The sequence below is a fragment of the Triticum urartu genome, chromosome 5A, assembly GCF_056163025.1.
Source record: "Triticum urartu cultivar PI428250 chromosome 5A, HENAU_Tu73, whole genome shotgun sequence".
In the NCBI taxonomy this organism is placed as follows: Eukaryota; Viridiplantae; Streptophyta; class Magnoliopsida; order Poales; family Poaceae; genus Triticum; species Triticum urartu.
Window position 1 is genome coordinate 54,178,693 of NC_141877.1, and position 21,833 is coordinate 54,200,525.

Here is a 21,833-nt window from a genome sequence, read left to right on the forward strand (position 1 = left end):
ACCATATTGACTTAAGAGATTTGCAAGTTAGGTTGCCTGGCTCCTGTGCTTACCCCTACGTTCCCGATTGTTCGGCTAGGGAGTAAAGGGAGCACCTCTGTGATTGTCACGACCGGGTCCTCCGAGCTCTGACCTCGGATTGGGTGAAGCCGAAAGCTAGCGCTCTTATTGTTTTCAATCATGGTCGGCACACAACGGAACTCATGAGTACAAAAAATCTATTGCACAAGTATCATAGTAATAATGAGCACCAAAGAAAGGTATCGGTGGGGGTACTATTTTCTTCGAAGATGCTCTTACACTTCGTTAGTAATATAGCATAAGTTCCCTGAGTGCGCTTTGTCTATTACAGCCTTATGGCCTGATTGCCTGGTCATCGGAAACACCGTCGATACTCTCGATAGGCGGAGTACATGACACTTTTCGTCCCTTGGCCGAAGAGGGAGAAGCCGACGGTCGGTTAAGACGCGTTTAAAGTTCGGGTGAACACAAATATGATATAAGTACTTCAGTACATACAATCATTATACATAAAATTCTTACCAAGTCACTTGGGGGCTCTTAAAATTTATATATGAGCTGTAAATGTGTTTTCTTCTTGGTCGTTGTCAAAACATGATAGAAGCACAATTTTTCTTTCTCTTCCAATTTTTGGATTGGCACCGAACACTTGATCTTGTTTGGACGTCATGTTTTTACTGACGTTTTTTTGGTTTTCCAAGCTTTTTGGCACTTTTAAACTATTTGTGTGTTTCCAGCACAAGTCTCACAGTGCAATGCCGGAAACCTTTATAGATTCGGCAAAAACATTCTCGGATCTCATTATATATGCATTGGTTTCGAATTGTGTCTTCGGTCAATAGTTGGGTTGCCCGGCTCCTGCGCTTGCCTCCCACGTTCCGCTTTGTTCGGCTAGGTGTGCAAAGGGAGAACCACTGCGATCATGCTTCCAGCTCACATGGTTAAGCACCTCAGTGGAGAAAGCCGAAAACTGACTGTCACAATAAGCGTAAACTGGTCAGCAATACGATGACGGTGTTAAATGACGGGCCATCATAACAATGGCCGAAGTGTTTACGGCTTGACCTCGACTGTCGCCAAACACTACCGGGGGCTGTTAACTAGCCTCCCAAACTAAATCCTCGATATTTTGCTCTTACAATAGAGCTGAGGTTTCATGATTATGCTTAGCATGACAACCCAAAGAAAGGAACCGATAGCGGGACTATTTTCTTTGGAAGACATTTCTTATGTCAAAACAGTAATATAACATATCTCTCTGCGTACCTTTGTTTATAAAACCGTATGGCCAGATTGCCTTGTTTGTCGTAAATCTTTGCCCTCATAAAGGCTTTATAAAGTAGGACAAACACTCCTCGGCTACTGGCCGAGGAGGTGGAAGCCGATGGTCGGTCAACAAAGTTTTGTACAATGCGGATCCGAGCATTAATGACGTAAAGTACTTGGATACATAGAGTCATTACACATAATTTGTGATTTTACTATGGATATTGATCCTTAATTCGGCCACCCGTGCCCGCATTAAGGCTTGGGGGCTACTGGGCTTCGGGCTTATTATTTACAAATATTAAAGGGGCACATCGATCCCCTGATCTAGTGTTGCCACCCGACCAGTGTCTCGGGGGCTACTGCATTGGCAATCCATTGCAGAAAATTTAAGTGCAATATAGTGTTCGAGGAGATTATGATCCTCAGGTTGGTCGGCCGCACCCAACCTGAGTCTCGAGGACTCTGCACACCGCTTTTTGTCCCGAAGTATTCTGCCGAGCTAGGAGTTGGTCCTCAGACCGATTTTGCAAATCAACCTGAGTCTCAGCGGCTACTGGGATCAACGGTTTTAGGTCATCCTTCAAGTGCATCTCGGGTTTTAGACCGATACACACCTTGAGGGCTATTGGCTATATATCTCGGCAGAGAATAAATTGCACCAATAAAAAATATTTTCAAAAAATCGGCCCATAGTCGGGGTGGTGCACCACCTCGGAAGCAATCCAGCATAAAGCTCGGGCGCTAGTGGCTAGCTCCATAGAGGGCATTTCTGGCATTAAGCTCGGCTAAACTCCTTCAACTTTTTTGAACCAAGGTGATTTATGACACCTCGAATACAGTCCAGCGTTGGAGCTTGGACACAGTCCGGCATTGAAGCTCGGATACATTCCGGCGTTGGAGCCCGGATGCAGTTTGGCGTTGGAGCTCGGCTGTAACAATACTCTTATGCAATCCGGTGTTGGAGCTCGGATACATTCCGGCGTTGGAGCTCGGAAGCAGCCCGGCATTGGTGCTCGGCTGCAAAAGATACCTCGAATGCAGTCCGGCGTTAGAGCTCGGACACAAGAGGACACTGCCTCCTGGGAACAACTTCAAACCCGAGGTGTGGCATAAAAATAACAAGGCATTGATAAAGGCCGGAAACTTAAAGGGGCTCCTCGGATATCCGACGTATAAACTCGTTGAATGCATTTTGGCGATCCTCAAGATTGAAGATGAGAAGATTTGTTGAACCAGTTTTCAAGACCGACAACCGAAGATGAAGAATAGTTTGGAAGAATCGAGGAGCGTCCCTAACTTGAAGACCGGTTCAGGGGGCTACTGACGGTGTCCTGGACTAGGGGGTACTCACCACGTCGTCTCCCAATCTATTAGATTAGGCCGAGGACCCCCATGGTCGTATACTCATGGGCCAGTTCGGACAGCTGCCGCATACATGGAAGATTCCACAAGACTTGGTGATCAAGACAAGGACTCCTCCCCACCGGCGTATTCGGCTAGGACTCTTGTTATCCTAGGCCTCTAGTGCATTATATAAACCGAGGCCAGGCTAGTCGATACATCATATACATACAATCATACCATAGGCTAGCTTCTAGGGTTTAGCCTCTACGATCTCGTGGTAGATCAACTCTTGTAATACTCATATCGTCAATATCAATCAAGCAGGACGTAGGGTATTACCTCCATCAAGAGGGCCCAAACCTGGGTAAAACATCGTGTCCCCTGCCTCCTGTTACCATCGATCCTAGATGCATAGTTCGGGACCCCCTACCCGAGATCCACCTGTTTTGACACCAACAAGGATCTTACTCAATCCATACATAGGTATGGTGGACTCTCATGGCAAAATTGGGTTTAGGGATATTTGGAAGCACAAGTAGTATCTCTACTTGGTGCAAAGAATTTGTCTAGCATGAGAGGGAAAGGCAAGCTCAACATGTTGGATGATCCATGACAATATAATTTATCTCAGATGTAAGAAAACATAACCCATTACGTTGTCTTCCTTGTCCAACGTCAACTCTTTAGCATATCATACTCTAATGAGTGCTCACAATTATAAAAGATGTCCAAGATAGTATATTTATATGTGATCTTTCTTTATTACTTCCTATTAATTGCAACGATGACCAAAACTTTGTTTGTCAACTTTCAACAACTTTTATTCATCATACTCTTCATATGTGAGCTCATTACTCTCCATAAGATCCATATGATCTCTTTATTTCTTTTTATTTCTTATCTTTTATTTTATTCCCTCGAGATCATAGAAAAATAATCAAGCCCTTGACTCAACACTAATCTTTATTATATATAGCTCACGGACTCGATTACATAGGAAGATCATAAAGCAAAAACTCACAACTAGATCATACTAAAACTTGATGCTACTAGATCAAGATATTATCAAAATGATCGAACTAAGAAAAATGATAAAGATAAAAGGTGTGATGGTGATACGATACCGGGGCACTCCCCCAAGCTTGGCAATTGCCAAGGGGGGTGTCCATACCCATGTGTTTATGTCTCCTTCTTCGGGGGTGGTGATGTGATATTCTTGGCAATGATGCCCCTCAAGATACGATTCTCTTCTTCAAGATTATTGACATGGTGCTTGAGGCCCATTATTTCTTTTCGGAGCTTGCCAGTGACGGCTAAAGCTCCTTTCACCCATGGATGTTGCATAGCTACGGGAGAACAAGTAACACTCTTTTTCATATTTTCATAAGAAAGAAATCTAACATTGGAAGGGATGACCAAGTTTGGAATGGCTGAGCTCTGTAGTTCCCCCATCGTGAATCCAGATCGGAAACGAGAAGTAACTTCTTGATCCTCTTCCATGGCATCTATCCTTTTCAAGTCGGCCTCCATCTCTTCTTCCGTTGATGGCCCAAAGTGGTCAGCATCACTATTTGCTCTTGGTCTCGGTGTCGGATGAGACACCCGAATCTCCTCGACTGACTCTTGAGAAGACATCTTGCTCCGAATCTGCAGCAGAAACAGCTCGAAACAAGAACAGGAGATATTTGCGTGACACGGTGGTCAAAACCTTCGGGAGATTATATAGTGATTTTTTACCGACCAAAAGAAGTATCGTGCAAGAAAACAGAGTCCGAAGAGCGCACGAGGTGCCCACGAGGCAGGGGGCGCGCCCAGGGGGTAGGGCGCGCCCTCCACCCTCATGGAAGCCTCGTGTCCTTAACGGTCTGCTTCTTATTTCCTATTTTCTTAAATATTCCAAAACGGAGAAAAATTGCCATTAGAACTGTTTTGGAGTCGGTTTACTTACCGTACCACGTACCTATTCCTTTTCGGAGTCTGAAACATTCTGGAAAGTGTCCCTTATGTACTCCTCTGGGTTTACGGTTTCAATAACATTAGTTTCAACATTTATAGGATTACCTCAGATATAATGTTTGATTCTTTGGCCGTTCACCACCCTCGGATTTGTGCCTTCGAAGTTGTTGATTTTTATGGCACTGGAGCGATAGACCTCCTCGATGACGTAAGGACCTTCCCATTTAGAGAGAAGTTTGCCTGCAAAAAATCCCAAACGAGAGTTGTATAGCAATACATAATCACCTACATTAAACTCACACTTTTGTATCCTTTTATCATGCCATCTTTTAACTTTTTCTTTAAACAGTTTGGCATTCTCATAGGCCTGGGTTCTCCATTCATCAAGTGAGCTAATGTCAAATAACCTCTTCTCGCCGGCAAGTTTGAAGTCATAGTTGAGCTCTTTGATGGCCCAATATGCCTTATGTTCTAATTCGAGAGGTAAGTGACATGCTTTTCCATAAGCCATTTTATAAGGAGACATACCCATAGGATTTTATATGCAGTTCTATAAGCCCATAATGCATCATCAAGTTTCTTGGACCAATTCTTTCTAGATCTATTAATAGTCTTTTGCAAAATCAATTTAAGCTCTCTATTGCTAAGTTCTACTTGACCACTAGATTGTGGATGATATGGAGATGCAATTCTATGATTAACATCATACTTAGCAAGCATTTTACGAAAGGCGCCAAGAATAAAATATGAACCACCATCAGTCATTAAGTATCTAGGGACTCCAAACCTCGGAAAAATAACTTCTTTAAGCATCTTAATGGAGGTGTTATGATCAGCACTACTAGTTGGAATAGCTTCTACCCACTTAGTAACGTAATCAACAGCGACTAAAATATGTGTATAACCATTAGAGGAAGGAAAAGGTCCCATATAATCAAAGCCCCAAACATCAAATGGTTCAATAACAAGTGAATTGTTCATAGGAATTTCTTGACGTCTACTAATATTACCAATTCTTTCACATTCATCACAAGATAAGACAAACTTACGGGCATCCTTGAAGAGAGTAAGACAATAAAAACCGGATTGCAATACCTTATGTGCAGTTCTGTCTCCAGCATGGTGTCCTCCATAAGCCTCGGAGTGACACTTGTATAGGATCTATTCTTGTTCATGCTCAGGTACAAAACGTCTAATAACACCATCTACTTCTTTATAAAGATGTGGGTCATCTCAGAAGTAATGTCTTAAATCATAGAAAAACTTTTTCTTTTGCTGGTATGTGAAACTAGGTGGTATAAATTTAGCAACAATGTAATTAGCGTAATCAGCATACCACGGAGCAGTACGAGAAGCATTTATGACAGCTAATTGTTCATCAGGAAAGCTATCATCAATAGGTAGTGGGTCATCAAGAACATTCTCTAACCTAGACAAGTTGTCTGCAACGGGATTCTCAGCTCCCTTTCTATCAATAATATGCAAATCAAATTCTTGTAGCAGGAGAACTAATCTAATAAGTCTAGGTTTAGCATCTTTCTTTTCCATAAGATATTTAATAGCAACATGATCAGTGTGAATAGTTACTTTAGAATCAACAATATAAGGTCTGAACTTATCACAAGCAAATAAAACTGCTAAGAATTCCTTTTCAGTAGTAGCATAATTTCTCTGGGCATTGTCTAGAGTTTTACTAGCATATTGAATAACATTTAATTTTTTATCAACTCTTTGTCCTAGGACAACCCCTACGGCATAATATCTAGCATCACACATGATTTCAAAGGGTAAATTCCAATCAGGTGGCTGAACAATAGGTGCAGATATCAAGCCTTTCTTAAGTATTTCAAATGCTTCTACACAATCATCATCAAAGACAAAAGGAATATCTTTTTGTAATAGGTTAGTCAGAGGTCGGGAAAATTTTGAGAAGTCCTTAATGAACCTCCTATAAAAACCGGCATGACCAAGGAAACTTCTTATACCTTTGATGTCCTTGGGACATGGCATCTTTTCGATAGCATCAACTTTAGCTTTGTCAACTTCAATACCTCTTTCAGAAATTTTATGCCCCAAGGCAATACCTTCATTAACCATAAAGTGGCACTTCTCCCAATTCAAGACAAGGTTAGTTTCTTCACATCTCTGCAAAACTCGATCAAGGTTGCTCAAGCAATCATCAAAAGAGGATCCATAAACAGAGAAATCATCCATGCAAACTTCACAAATCTTTTCACAAAAGTCAGAGAATATAGCCATCATGCATCTTTGAAAGGTAGCAGGTGCATTACATAAACCAAAAGGCATATGTCTATAAGCAAAGGTACCGAAAGGGCAAATAAAAGTGGTGTTTTCTTGATCCTCAGCTGACACATGTATTTGAGAGAAACCAGAGTAACCATCTAGAAAGCAAAAATGTGTATGTTTGTATAATCTTTCTAGCATTTGATTAATGAAAGGCAAAGGATAATGATCTTTTTAGTAGCTTTATTGAATTTGCGGAAATCAATCACCATCCTATAACCTGTAATAATTCTTTGCGGAATAGATTCATCTTTATCATTAGGAATGATAGTAATACCTCCTTTCTTAGGGACACAATGGACAGGGCTTACGCACTGACTATCAGCAACGGGATAAATTATACCTGCTTCAAGGAGCTTTAATATTTCCTTTCGTGCCACTTCTTTCATCTTAGGATTTAGCCGTCGTTGGTGATCAATAACTGGTTTGGCGTCTTCCTCCAAATTTATTTTGTGTTGACATAGAGTGGGACTAATGCCCTTAAGATCATCAAGAGTATATCCAATAGTAGCACGGTGCTTCTTCAGAGTTTTCAATAATCTCTCTTCTTCATGCTCTGAAAGGTTAGCACTAATAATAACAGGATATATCTTCTTTTCAGCAAGATAAGCATATTTAAGAGTATCAGGCAATGGTTTAAGCTCAAACACAGGATCACCCTTGGGTGGAGGAGGATCCCCTAGAATTTCAACAGGCAAGTTGTGTTTTGGAATAGGTCCCTGTTTAAAGAACACTTCATCTATTTCCCTTCTTTCATTCATAAACATATCGTTTTCATGGTCTAGCAAATATTGTTATAAAGGATCAGTAGGAGGCACGACAATAGAAGCAAGACCAATAATTTCATCTTTACTAGGCAATTCTTTATCATGGGGTTCTGTACGAAATTTAGCAAAATTAAACTCATGAGACATATCCCCTACACCAACAAAAACAATATCCTTGTTGCAGTCTATCTTAGCATTAAGAGTATTCAAGAAGGGTCTACCAAATATAATGGGACAAAAGCTATCTTGTGGGGAACCAAGAACAAGAAAATCGGCAGGATATTTAACCTTCCCAAACAAGACTTCAACATCTCTAACAATCCCAATCGGTGAAATAGTATCTCTATTGGCAAGTTTAATGGTAACATCGATATCTTCTATCTCAGCAGGTGCAATATCATGCATAATTTCTTCATATAAGGAATGAGGTATTGCACTTGCACTAGCACCCATATCACATAAGCCATGATAACAATGATCTCCTATTTTAACGGAAATAATAGGCATGCCTACAATAGCCCTATGTTTATTTTTAGCATCAGGTCTAGCAATTCTAGCAGCTTCACTGCAGAAGTAAATAACATGCCCATCAATATTATTGGCCAAGAGATCTTTAACCATAGAAATACTAGGTTCAACTTTAATTTGCTCAGGGGGTTTAGGTGTCTTAATATTACTTTTGTTAACCACAGTTGAAGCTTTAGCATGACTAGTCGTCAACCCGTGCGCCTGCACGGTCTAGATTTTCAATCCATAATATTTATGTTAATGATAATTTATAGTCACGTAGTAAAAAAAGGGAGCATGGAATGATATAGTCCCTATTGTTATACCAAAAACAAAATACAGTATTAATGAAATAAGTGTAAAGAGTTTTTATTTCATAATATGAATCATAAGCTGTAGTCTCTACTGTCCAACTGAGCTTAGATATTTATGCTCATGGATGTAGGAATACAGCAGGAAGGTGTAAAGAAACAGTAGTTGGAGGGTCAAAGAACTGACAATAATATGCAAGCTAGGATCCAAATTGATAAATCATGCATTATGTTACACCCACATGCTGTTTTTATGGACCACAATGAGCTGACAACACTACATCGGAAAGATAAAGTTCCAAAACTCGGAAAGATGAAGAACATGTTTGGATGATACCTCAATTTTGTGAGGTAACATAAAATGATAGCGAACTGGTGGTGTTTCTTCTATCAGTGTACCTGCAAAACACATGGATCTAATTATATATTTTCAATATTAAAATTATAATAACAGCTGTATTCCAAGTGCGACAAAAAATCATATAATGTCGTAACTTGCATATTGAAAACTCATTTACATTTTTTTTCCAAATATTGCATTTTCTTGGTGAAGGTTCATAGAGCAATCCCTTACAGAAATGTAGCTCAGGAATAAGATATCATCTTCATCACCACCAAAAAAGACCATTCGACGCGGACAGATCAAATAATTTTCGCTAGAACTGGAGTCACAACATGATCGTTATGGCTCCCACAAACTTGGTTGGAATCAATTAGAAAACCACTATCTGAACACCATATCAAATATCGATATATGAAGAGAGAATAATGCAGCTATTAGAGAAGCCATCGTGGACAATAAAGAATAGTTCCAATCAGCCAAATATGAGGATGTTAATTTAATGATAGGGATCATAACTATATTTCATTTTAGCGATGGACAACTAATACATTACATTGTACATGTAGAAGCACTTAATCATGCTGGTACGTTTGTTCCAAATATATATAGCGCTCTGACCCCATGTATTCTCAATACCTATCAATTAGGTGCGTATACACTTGGTCTTTGTTACAAATGAAAACACAGTGTAGTACATTTAACACAAAACACAGTTTTCTTCTTTAGTAAATGCCCACAAACATAAAACATGATTAAGTACTGGGAATAGAAAATTGTAGTACACAGGAGGAGATTCACATCTAAATAATATGTATTTAGATGATTTAGAAATAACATGGACTCCATTTTAGTACTCCATTTTTAGATGTTGGTTAACGTTTCATTAATATTTATTAGTTATATGGAACTATATTTATATTTGTCCCTGTAAATACTATATTAGGAAATATTTTAAAGACTATTAAAATATTAAAATACATGTTCTAGGGTTATTATATGCAGATAATTACACTTTGAATTTTATTTTCTTTGGCCTTTCCTTGGAGTACAACATGATAGACGTTTAGCACATGGATGTGCAGAGGTACCAAGTGTACATATATAAAAACAATTAGTCTTAGCTAGAAAATACTGATCTTGAACACAAATTCACTTTTAATCAATTAAATTAACTCTTTAGTCAAGAAATGAACTACATCACGTATCTTGGAGAGAAAGAAAAGATCTGACGGAGTTACTACTATATTTAAGGAAGTAAGTACTCTAAGAAATCATAAGATGTACATGATTATAGATTGGACATAGCCGTGAGGCCTGCAGGTAATGCGTGGATCTCCAGTTTCATCTCAAAACTACACAGAAATATTGTACCACTTTAGGGTAGGAGGACTGGCCTGGAGTGTCAACCACACCACGCACATGCATGATAATGCCCATGTGCTCCATCATTACAGCCAAAACTGGTTATAAGCACGTAATTAAGAATCATTATGCATATTCAATATAATTGCATACCTTAAATCCTGATTTGTCTGGCCTCTTGAACTGGACAGAACAGAAGTCAGCGTGCATGGCCTGATGTCGAGAGCGCTGGGGCACATGTGGTATTGCTTCCTTGTCCTGTGACATGTCGCAACAGCCAGCCGTCGGGGCACTGCAAGGTCGATTCGTGATAACTGAACTTCTAACACATATTTGTGTGTTTTACGGCCATCTGAATCATCAAAACATAGTCCAGCACGCCTGCATGCACAATCAGCAGTTATGGGACACGGTGATGGCTGGGTGTAATCTCGTTCTAGATTGGATAACAGCGGGAACAAAAGAGAGCTGGTGGACAAATATTAAAGAAGATCGAAGCGTCTGAGAAGGCAGACCAATATATCCTTGCTTATGTTACCTTTTCCAGATCAGAGCACCAATGGATCTGGCTTTAAAAAGAAGATCAGAACCATGGGAGGCAACGATGACTATCGTCAAATCTGAGATGGATCAAGAGAATGGCTTCTGAATCAAAGAACATATTACATGGCTGCATCAACCAACATGGATTGGAGAGTGTTGGGGGCACGTAAGATTGAACAGTTGGAGAGAAGGCAATCACGAAAGCTTATTTGTAGCGTGATAGTTGAGATCGGCGTGGGGATGTGAGAGGAGGACAACAGGGAGGACACGTCAATGTTTCCTTTGGTGGTCTGTTAGAAGTTTTTTTTCTTTTTGAGATGGCCCATGCAAGAATTGGCTAAGGAGGCATGCGTGTGGGACAAAAGGCATGGACTCTTTGTATATTTCATCTAACGACTGTCTATAACTACCATGGAGAGAGATGCGTACGTGACAATTTTTTACACGTGAGAGCTTGGGATATTATGGTCATGAGTTTTTTTAAGAGAGAGGTAACTGAGAGATTGGATCTGAACCATAATAATTCGGTCTCATCAGATTAACGGCTCGTAAAATCTGAGTTTTTTTTGAGAGAGAGATAAATGACAGATTGGATCTGAACCGTAATAATTCGATCCCACCAGATTAACGGCTCGTAAAATCTAATTAACGTAGGAATTTTTAGAAAGTCTATAATTAGTATAGGTCGGTCCCACCAGATTAACGGCTCGTAAAATCTGAGTTTTTTTAGAGAGAGATAAATGAGAGATTGGATCTGAACCGTAATAATTCGGTCCCACCAGATTAACGGCTCGTAAAATCTAATTAACGTATGAATTTTTAGGAAGTCTATAATTAGTATAGGTATAGATAGATAGATAGATAGATAGATAGATATAGATCCTTCATTCTAACAGGGAAAGGTGGCTTCTCAATATAAGCAGCAGGAACAACAGGATCATTATAAGTGATAGTCTTTTCTTCAACTTTAATAGGTGCAACTACTTTTACTTCAATGGGAGGATTATATTTAAACCACTTCTCCTTAGGGAGATCAACATGAGTAGCAAAGGATTCACAGAAAGAAGCTACTATCTCAGAGTCAAGTCCATATTTAGTGCTAAATTCACGGAAAGTATCGGTATCCATAAAAGATTAAACACAATCAAACTTAGGTGTTATACCTGACTCCTTATCTTCGTCGAGGTCCCAATCTTCAGAGTTGCGTCTAATTCTTTCTAATAAATCCCATTTGAATTCAATAGTCTTCATCATAAAAGATACAGTACAAAAAGTATCGAGCATGGAGCGATTACTGAGAGAAAGCCGAGCATAAATTTTTTGAATAATCATTTCTCTTGAGAGGTCATGATTGGGGCATGAATATAACATTGACTTAAGCCTGCCACAGGCTTGAGCGATGCTTTCTCCTTCGCGAGGCCAAAAGGGTCAAATTGGTAATTTTTCTTACATCTCCCCCCCTATTATATATATAATTACGATCACGATGAACAACATGCATAGGATAAAACTTCTAATGAAATTCCAATTTCAATCGCTTGTAGTCCCATGATCCCATATCATCACATAGCCTATACCATGTCAATGCCTCTCCCTTAAAATATAAAGGGAAGACCTTCTTCTTGATAACATCATCGGGCATACTTGCAATCTTAAATAATCCACAAACTTCATCCACATAGATTAAGTGTAAATCGGGATGCAATGTTCCATCTCCAGCAAAAGCATTAGCTAGCAGTTTCTCTATCATACCTGAAGGAATTTCAAAGTAAACATTTTCAGTAGGTTCATTAGGTTGAGGAGCAACTCTTTGCTCTACTGGTCGGGGTGAAGATACCCCGAACAAGCCCCTCAAAGGATTATTTTCCATAATAACAAGTGACAGTAAATTTCAGGACACTATATAAATTTTTCCTTACCAAATTCCACCTACCAAAGGCGCTTCACTCCCCAGCAACGGCGCCAGAAAAGAGTCTTGATGACCCACAAGTGTAGGGGATCTATCATAGCCTTTTCGATAAGTAAGAGTGTCAAAGCCAACGAGGAGCAGAAGGAAATGATAGGCAGTTTTCAGTAAGGTATTCTCTGCAAGCACTGAAATTATAGGTAACAGATAGTTTTGTGATAAGGTAATTTGTAACGAGTAGCAAGTAATAAAAGTAAATAAGGTGCAGCAAGATGGCCCAATCCTTTTTGTACAAAAGGACAAGCATGGACAAACTCTTATATGAAGGAAAGCGCTCCCGAGGACACATGAGAATTATCGTCAAGCTAGTTTTCATCACGTTCATATGATTCGCGTTCGGTACTTTGATAATTTGATATGTGGGTGGACCAGTGCTTGGGTACTGTCCTTACTTGGACAAGCATCCCACTTATGATTAACCCCCATTGCAAGCATCTGCAACTACAACAGAAGTATTAAGGTAAACCTAACCATAGCATGAAACATATGGATCCAAATCAGCCCCTTACGAAGTAACGCATAAACTAGGGTTTAAGCTTCTGTCACTCTAGCAACCCATCATCTACTTATTACTTCCCAATGCCTCCCTTTAGGCCCAAACAATGGTGAAATGTCATGTAGTCGACGTTCACATGACACCACTAGAGGGATGACAACATACATCTCATCAAAATATCGAACGAATACCAAATTCACATGACCACTTATAGCAAGACTTCTCCCATGTCCTCAGGAACAATCGTAAAATACTCACAAAGCATATTCATGTTCATAATCAGGGGGGTATTAATATGCATAATGGATCTGAACATATGATCTTCCACCAAGTAAACCAACTAGCATCAACTACAAGGAGTAATCAACACTACTAGCAACCCACAGGTACCAATCTGAGGTTTGGATACAAAGATTGGATACAAGAGATGAACTAGGGTTTGACATGAGATGGTGCTGGTGAAGATGTTGATGGAGATTTATCCCCTCCCGATGAGAGGATCGTTCATGATGACGATGGTGATGATTTCCCCCTCCCGGAGGGAAGTTTCCCCGGCAGAACATCTCCGTCGGAGCCCTAGATTGGTTCCGCCAAGGTTCCACATCGTGGCGGCAGAGTTTCGTCCCGTGAGCTAGCTTATGATTTTTTCTCGGACGAAAGACCTCATATAACAGAAGATGGGCATCAGAGGGCCACTAGGGGGCCCATGAGGTAGGGGGCGCGCCCAAGGGGGTAGGGCGCGCCCCCCACCCTCGTGGACGGTGGGTGGCCCCCCTCTGGTACTTCTTTTGCCCAATATTTTTTATATATTCTGAAATGTGCTCCCATGAAGTTTCGGGACTTTTGGAGTTGTGAAGAATAGGTCTCTAATATTTTCTCCTTTTCTAGCCCAGAATTTCAGCTGCCTGCATTCCCCCTCTTCATGCGAACCTTGTAAAATAAGAGAGAATAGGCATAAGTATTGTGACATAATGTGTAATAACAGCCCATAATGCAATAAATATCGATATAAAAGCATGGTGCAAAATGGACGTATCAATGCATTATGGGCCTATAGAACTGCATACAAAAATCCTATGGGTATGTCTCCGTATAAAATGGTTTATGGTAAAGCATGTCACTTACCTCTTGAACTAGAACATAAGGCATATTGGGCCATTAAAGAGCTCAATTATGATTTCAAACTTGCCGGTGAGAAGAGGCTTTTTGACATTAGCTCACCTGATGAATGGAGAACCCAGGCCTATGAAAATGCCAAGCTGTTTAAAGAAAAAGTTAAAAGATGACATGATAAAAGGATACAAAAGCGTGAGTTTAATGTAGGTGATTATGTATTGCTATACAACTCTCATTTAAGATTTTTTGCAGGCAAACTTCCCTCTAAATGGGAAGGTCCTTACATTACCGAGGAGGTCTATCGTTCCGGTGCTATAAAAATCAACAACTTCGAAGGCACAAATCCGAAGGTGGTGAATGGTCAAAGAATCAAACATTATATCTCAGGTAATCCCATAAATGTTGAAACCAATGTTATTGAAACCGTAACCCCGAAGGAATACATAAGAGACACTTTCCAGAACGTTTCAGACTCCGAAAAGGAATAGGTATGTAGTACGGTAAGTAAACCGACTCCAAAACAGTTCTAATGGCATTTTTTCTCCGTTTTGGAATATTTAAGAAAATAGGAAAATAAGAAGTAGTCCGGGAAGGACACGAGGCGTCCACTAGGGTGGAGGGTGCGCCCTACCCCCTGGGTGCGCCCTACCCCCTGGGCACGCCCCCTGCCTCGTGGGCACCTCGTGCGCTCTCCGTACTCTGTTTTCTTGCAAGATACTTCTTTTAGTCGGTAAAAATTCATTATATAACCTCCCGAAGGTTTTGACCTCCATATCACGCAAAAATCTCATGTTCTTGTTTCGAGCTGTTTCCTGCCAAGGTTGTCAAGGCCAAGCATCATGTCGTCTCCCTCCTCCTCCAACAATGAGGGCAACAATGCTTGGCTAATGAAGATAGAGCTGAAGAGAGAAGAACCCGGAGAGATCAACAAGGATGATGGGATCAAGAAGGCCATGGGGGATCAAGTTCTGGCAGTACCAGAAGAAGACATCCTTCAACCTCACCACAACCTCTTTACCCCAACGGAGATTGAAGCTTTCAAGATGATTGAGTTAGCTCGCATTCAAAACAAGTATCTCACGAGTGAAAATATTTTGTTGAAGGAGCATATCATCGCACTCAAGGGCATTATCCGCAAATTGGAGGATCTCTTACGCTCAATGTGCAACTACCCATCATCACCAACACCTTCGTCACCAACAAAGAATAACTGAGCCTCGGGTATGGGCACTCCCCTTGGCAACTACAAAGCTTGGGGGAGCGCCCCGGTATCGTTTGATAATATCTTGATCTAGTAGAATAAAGTTTTAGTATGGTCTAGTTTTGCTTTATGATCTTCCTATGTAATCGAGTCTGTGAGCTATATATAATAAAGATTAGTGTTGAGTCAAGGGCTTGATAATTTGCTATGATCTTGAGGGAATAAAATAAAAGAGAAGAAATAAAAAGAACTAAAGGGATCATATGGATCTTATGGAGAGTAATGAGCTCACATATAAAGAGTATGATGAATAAAAGTTGTTGAGAGTTGACAAACATAGTCTTGGTCATTGTTGCAATTAATAGGAAGTAATAAAGAAAGAGAGGTTCACATATAAATATACTATCTTGGACATCTTTTATGATTGTGAGCACTCATTAAAATATGACATGCTAAAAAGTTGATGTTGGACAAGGAAGACAACGTAATGGATTATGTTTTCTTACATCTGAGATAAATTATATTGTCATGGATCATCCAACATGTTGAGCTTGCCTTTCCCTCTCATGCTAGCCAAATTCTTTGCACCAAGTAGAGATACTACGTGTGCTTCCAAATATCCTTAAACCCAGTTTTGCCATGAGAGTCCATCATATCTACCTATGGATTGAGTAAGATCCTTCAAGTAAGTTATCATCGGTGCATGCAATAAAAAATTTGCTTTCTAAATATGTATGATCTATTAGTGTGGAGAAAATAAACTTTATACGATCTTATGATATGGAAGCAATAAAAGTGACGGACTGCATAATAAAGGTTCATATCACAAGTGGCAACATAAAGTGATGTTCTTTTGCATTAAGATTTTGTGCATCCAACCATAAAAGCGCATGAAAACCTCTACTTCCCTCTGCGAAGGGCCTATCTTTTATTCTTTTCTTATACTTCATGCAAAGAGTCATGGTGATATTCACCTTTCCTTTTTACATTTTATCCTTTGGCAAGCACAATGTGTTGGAAAGATCCTGATACATATAGCTAATTGGATGTGAGTTTTCATGAACTATTATTGTTGACATTACCCTTGAGGTAAAACATTGGGAGGCAAAACTATAAGCCCCTGTCTTTCTCTGTGTCCGATTAAAACTTCATAACCATAAATATCGCGTGAGTGTTAGCAATTATGAAAGACTAAAAGATGGTTGAGTATGTGGACTTGCTGAGAAGCTCTCATATTGACTCTTTCCTATGTTATGATAAATTGCAATTGCTTCAATGACTGAGATTATAGTTTGTTAGTTTTCAATGAAGTTTCTGATTCATACTTGAGTATCTGAATGAATTGTTACTTTAGCATAAGAGATCATATGACAATATATATTTATGTTGTTGTTCTAAGAATGATCATGATGCCCTCATGTCCGTATTTTATTTTATCGACACCTCTATCTCTAAACATGTGGACATATTTTTCGGTTCCGGCTTTCGCTTGAGGACAAGCGAGGTCTAAGCTTGGGGGAGTTGATACGTCCATTTTGCATCATGCTTTTATATCGATATTTATTGCATTATGGGTTGTTACTACACATTATGTCACAATACTCATGCCTTTTCTCTCTTATTTTCCAAGGTTTACATGAAGAGGGGGAATGCCGGTAGCTGGAATTCTGGGCTGGAAAAGGAGCAAATATTAGAGACCTACTCTGCACATCTCCAAAAGTCCTGAAACTCCACAGGAGTTATTTTCAGAATATATAGAAAATACTAAGAGAAGAAAGTACCAGAGGGAGGCCACCCACCATCCACGAGGGTGGGGGCACGCCCTACCCCCCCTGGGCGCGCCCCCTGCCTCGTGGGCCCCCTCGTGGCCATCTGATTCCCATCTTTGGCTATATGGAGTCTTTCATCGAGGAAAAATCAGAAGCAAGCTCACGGGATGAAACTCCGCGGCCACGAGCCGGAACCTTCGTGGAACCAATCTAGGGCTCCGACAGAGCTGTTCCGCCGGGGAAACTTCCCTCCGAGAGGGGGAAATCATCACCATCGTCATCACCAATGATCCTCTCATCAGGAAGGGATCAATCTCCATCAACACCTTCACCAGCACCATCTCATCTCAAACCCTAGTTTATCTCTTGTATCCAATCTTTGTATCCAAACCACTGATTGGTACCTGTGGGTTGCTATTAGTGTTGATTACTCCTTGTAGTTGATGATAGTTGGTTTACTTGGTGCAAGATCATATGTTTGTTGGGGAACGTAGCAGAAATTCAAAATTTTCCTACGTGTCACCAAGATCTATCTATGGAGAAACCAGCAACGAGGGGAAGGAGAGTGCATCTACATACCCTTGTAGATCGCTAAGCGGAAGCGTTCAAGAGAACGGGGTTGAAGGAGTCGTACTCGTCGTGATCCAAATCACCAGAGATCCTAGTGCCGAACGGACGGCACCTCCGCGTTCAACACACGTACAGCCCGGTGACGTCTCCCATGCCTTGATCCAGCAAGGAGAGAGGGAGAGGTTGAGGAAGACTCCATCCAGCAGTAGCACAACGGCGTGGTGGTGGTGGAGGAGCGTGGTACTCCAGCAGGGCTTTGCCAAGCATCGCAAGAGACGAGGAGGGAGAGGGGTAGGGCTGCGCCAAGAAGGAAAGGAACTCGTGTGTCTTGCAGCCTCCAATACCTCAAGTATATAGGGGAAGGGGAGGGGCTGCGCCCCCACCTAGGGTTCCCTCCCTAGGGGTGGCGGCAGCCCCCAGATCCCATTTGGGTGGCGGCCACAAGGGGAAGAGGGGGAGGCGCACCTGGGGTGGGCCTTAGGGCCCATCTGCCCTAGGGTTTGCCCCCTTTCCCTCTTGGAGGCACCTTGGGCCCTTGTGGGGGGGCGCACCAGCCCACCTGGGGCTGGTCCCCTCCCACACTTGGCCCATGCAGCCCTCCGGGGCATGTGGCCCCACTTGGTGGACCCCCGGGACCCTCCCGGTGGTCCCGGTACGTTACCGATAAACCCCGAAACTTTTCCGGCGACCAAAACAGGACTTCCCATATATAAATCTTTACCTCCGGACCATTCCGGAACTCCTCGTGATGTAAGGGATCTCATCCGGGACTCCGAACAACATTCGGTAACCACGTATATCTATTCCTTATAGCCCTAGCATCATCGAACCTTAAGTGTGTAGACCCCACGGGTTCGGGAACCATGCAGACATGACCGAGACGTTCTCCGGTCAATAACCAACAGCGGGATCTGGATACCCATGTTGGTTCCCACATGTTCCACGATGATCTCATCAGATGAACCACGATGTCGAGGATTCGATCAATCCCGTATAAAAATTCCCTTTGTCTAGCGGTATTGTACTTGCCCGAGATTCGATCGTCGGTATCCCGATACCTTGTTCAATCTCGTTACCGGCAAGTCTCTTTACTCGTTCCATAACACATCATCCCGTGATCAACTACTTGATCACATTGTGCACATTATGATGATGTCCTACCGAGTGGGCCCAGAGATACCTCTCCGTCACACGGAGTGACAAATCCCAGTCTCGATTCGTGCCAACCCAACAGACACTTTCGGAGATACCTGTAGTGTACCTTTATAGCCACCCAGTTACGTTGTGGCGTTTGGCATACCCAAAGTATTCCTACGGTATCCAAGAGTTGCACAATCTCATGGTCTAAGTAAATGATACTTGACATTAGAAAAGCTTTAGCATACGAACTACACGATCTTTGTGCTAGGCTTAGGATTGGGTCTTGTCCATCACACCATTCTCCCAATGATGTGATCCCGTTATCAACGACATCCAATGTCCATGGTCAGGAAACCGTAACCATCTATTGATCAACGAGCTAGTCAACTAGAGGCTTACTAGGGACATGGTGTTGTCTATGTATCCACACATGTATCTGAGTTTCCTATCAATACAATTCTAGCATGGATAATAAACGATTATCATGAACAAGGAAATATAATAATAACCAATTTATTATTGCCTCTAGGGCATATTTCCAACAATGTTCAGATCCATTATGCATACTAATACCCCTCTGATTATGAACATGAATATGCTTTGTGAGTAGTTATGTTTGTTCCTGAGGACATGGGAGAAGTCTTGCTATAAATAGTCATGTGAATTTGGTATTCGTTCGATATTTTAATGAGATGTATGTTGTCATCCCTCTAGTGGTGTCATGTGAACGCCGACTGCATGACACTTCACCATTGTTTGGGCCTAGAGGGAGGCATTGGGAAGTAATAAGTAGATGATGGGTTGCTAGAGTGACAGAAGCTTAAACCCTAGTTTATGTGTTGCTTCGTAAGGGGCTGATTTGGATCCATATGTTTCATGCTATGGTTAGGTTTACCTTAATACTTTTGTTGTAGTTGCGGATGCTTGCAATGGGGGTTAATCATAAGTGGGATGCTTGTCCAAGTAAGGACAATACTGTAGCGACCTGACCTCAAACGGTCAAGTCTCTATGCTTCCGTGTCATCCCTGGATCGGTAATGCTGACACACACAGTACTCGAAGGATTTATAACAGAGCAACAATCACACACTTATTACATCGAATGTCTCAAAAGAGAACTTATTAAAAGAAATATGGCTTAAGGCCATCTAATACGATAACAGCGGAAGGCTTGGAAGATAAAGTGAGTCCATCAACTCCAACGGCATAGCTGAGCTGCACGACAACGACCTAACGAACCTTACTCCTCGTCTGAAAATTCTGCAACATAATACGTTGCAGCCCGAAAATGGGTCAGCACATGGAATATGTTGGCAATATAACACAGTAGAGCAAGAACAGAATAATGCTATCACTATATGCATATTTGGCTGGTGGAAAGCTCTATGGTTATAGTTTGCGAAAAGCCAATTTTTCCCTACAACAAAGGGATAGATTTTAATTTAACTATCATGGTAGTTGAAACATCATTGAGAAGGTTCCTCCAACTCAATCCCAATTAAAGTAATTAACAACCCAACAATATTAATTAGGAATGTGATGAGATACTTAAGATACTCCAAGTACTAGATACTCAAGATTGTCCATAACCGGGGACACGGCTAACCATGATTAGATTGTACACTCTACAGAGGTTTGCGAACTTTTCCCCACAAGACTCGATCGCCTCCATTGGATTTCTCGCACTACATGGTGTTAAACGGATGACCGAGACACAGTCTTTTAGAAACATTAACTCTCTACTCCGGGCAGACCATACCAAACCTACAACCCACTACTTGCTGATCTACCTCTTCGAGAGCTTCACATAACTTACTCAACTATGATAGAGCCCATAATAGCTTTTGGCTGCACACGGAAGTTTATAGCATGAATCATCTCAGTTCCCTTTGAGCCTGGGTGGCGGTCCATAGGAAGATCGCACGGAACCCCGGGATTTCCAAAAATACAGGCAACACTGGATTCTCCATGTGCCTCAATCCACCTAGATGTGTATTCAAGTTGCCACCTTAAGTTGAACCATTAATTAACAATCTCACATCTGTCATGGATTTCACTCACCCAAACCACGTCTACGAGCATAGCATAGCAATATAAGCAACATGTGGAAGAAACTCCCAAGGGTTTGAGTATAACAGGGCAATAGGTTCTACCTCATCAACTACTTCCCAACCCACAAGTTAATCACATCCTAACCATGCAATGTTTGAGGATTGGAACTAATGCATAAAAACTGGGTGATAAAGGGGTATGATCAAAGTGTTACTTGCCTTGCTGACGATCCGTGAAACCTAGGGATTCGATGTAGCACGCTTCGCACTCCGGGAATTCTATCGCAAACAAACAATAGCATACATAAGCAATCAAGCAAAGATGCACGGGCAAAACTCAAATAAGAAGAATTGACCAGAAAGTTCAACTTAAGAACTCCGGTTTGCAAAAAGAATCAAATCGAACGGAGCAACGAAACTCAAACGGCGAAAGAAACAAGATCTGTTTACTAATCTGAACTAAAGTCAAATTTTACAGTACCAAAATCTTGTTTAACTTGATTAATCAGAAAGAGGGTCTCGAGACGAAGATCTAGGCGCTTGAATCGCCTGATTCCGATAAACGAGCGAAAAGATAAACTAAAACAAAAATCGGATCAGAAATCGTGATTGAAAATAATCGCGGAAAAATCCGATAGAAAGAAAACTGACGAACAGGCTAAGAAACGAACGTTCGTTGTCTGTAACTATCAAGAGAAAACCATTCGTTAAAATGAACGTACGGACGAACGTCCGCTAAATAGAAGAACCGGGAAAAACCAGCGAACCGATCTAAAAAACGAACTGGGGTTTTTAAA